This window comes from Chelonoidis abingdonii, chromosome 26 (assembly GCF_003597395.2).
Source record: "Chelonoidis abingdonii isolate Lonesome George chromosome 26, CheloAbing_2.0, whole genome shotgun sequence".
NCBI lineage: Eukaryota > Metazoa > Chordata > Testudines > Testudinidae > Chelonoidis > Chelonoidis abingdonii.
The window spans coordinates 15,520,162-15,522,053 of NC_133794.1; positions in this window are offsets into that span (position 1 = coordinate 15,520,162).

Genomic DNA, 1,892 nt, shown 5'->3' on the forward strand with positions numbered 1-1,892 from the left:
GGGCCATGGGGTGCAGGGGATTGAATGAGGGTGCTGGGGGGCCATGGGGTGCAGGGAGTTGGATAAGGGTGCTGGGGGACATGGGGTACAGGGGGCTTGGATGAGGTTGCTGGGGGGCCATGGGGTGCAGGGAGTTGGATGAGGGTGCTGGGGGACATGGGGTACAGGGGGCTTGGATGAGGTTGCTGGGGGGCCATGGGGTGCAGGGAGTTGGATGAGGGTGCTGGGGGGGCATGGGATGCAGGGGGGGCTGGATGAGGTTGCTGGGAGGTCAGGGGGTGCAGGGGGCTTGGATGAGGGTTCTGGAGGCCATGGGGATTGGTTGAGGGTGCTGGGGGCAATGGGGTGCAGGGGCTTGGATGAGGATGCGGGGGAGCCGTGTGGTGCAGGGGGGCTGGATGACCGTGCTGGAGGAGCCTGGGGTGCTCGGAGCTGGGGACATCCTGCTGTCCTAGGAACCCCGATAGTTACCCAACATGTGGGGTGGGTGGAGTGGGGCACTAAGAGCAATCTCAGGAAGCCACCAGCTCTGTCGTTATCCCTTGGGCAAGGACCTTCCCGAGCATTTGCCCACCATGCTGGCTGGGGCTGTGAGGGGACTGGGCTGTGTCCAGGGCCTGCTGCACTGAGCTCTCTGAACATTGGGTGCTGCTCTGGGTGCCCAGAGGGATCCATGCCCCCGGCCTGTCATGCCCATTAGGATGGGTAGTGTCACTTGGATGCAGGGCTCAGTGCTGGGGGCGTCCCCCAGGGGCCAGAATCCAGGGCCCAGGGGTCACGCTATGCTGGGCACAGTGGGATGCCAGGCAGCAGTGCTGCAGGCCATGTGGGGGCAGTGGACTGGTGGGAGGGCGGGGATTGGTGGCTGCTGCTACGCTCAGCTCTTCCCAGGAACCTCAGAGCTGGGGCTGGAGCTGGAGCTGACCTGGTCCCACTGCTCAGTATGACGTGGGCCGGGGGGGTTGGGGGGGAAACTGCAGCCAAAAGAAACAAGCACAGGAGAACCCCCCCACCAGGAGCTCCTGCAGGCCCAGCTAATTATGGCCATATCCCTGGCCTGTGTTTACAAAGAGTTTCCTTTGAGTCATTGCAGCCGGAGCAGAGCGAGGTGGCAGGATCCAGGCCCCGGCCCTGCCAATCACAGCAGCTGACTCACTGCTCCTGGCGCAGGCCCTATATAGCCATGGCGGGAAGCTGGTGGGGGGCAGCGCGGCCCCCAGATAAGGATCTCATGTCGCCAGCAGCTACTACTGGAGGTGACTTGCCCTCCGGCAGCCACGCGCCGGCCAGACAGCAGGATGTCCCTCAGTGTGCGCAGGGTGGGGGTGGCGAGGGAGAGCTGTCTGCTTGTGACAGCCCACAGCACTGGGAATGCCCTGAGGGCTGTGGGGCCGGTCCCACTGCCCCATGCTCCATAGGGGTGCAGAGCCCCCAGAAGCCAGGCTGTCTGCTCGTGACCGGGGCTCACGGCGCTCTGCGGGGCAGAGGGTTGCACATGTAGGAGCGTGCACACACTGAGCACACACGTGTGCAGGGCAAGGGCCCACCCCAGGGAACCTCTTGCAAAAATGACCCATCCCTCTCCCGAGGAAGATCTCATCCCCATTGGGCAGAGGGGGGCTGGGACCTAGGAGGTGAAAGGACTCACCCCAGGGGACACAGCAGGGAATTGGTGGCAGAATGGGAATAGAACCCAAGCGTCCGAGCTCCCATCCTGGCATGCAAAGCGCCTTGGCTTACCCATGAAGGGGAAGCATAGGGACACATGAGCCACCTCAGAGAAGGCAGCAGGTGATGCCAGACAAATGGCTTTGGTGTTCGTACTGATTGTCCCTGAGATGCTAAACACCATGTGGAAATGCCAGGCTTGCTGTTCTGGCCAGGCTCTTCCA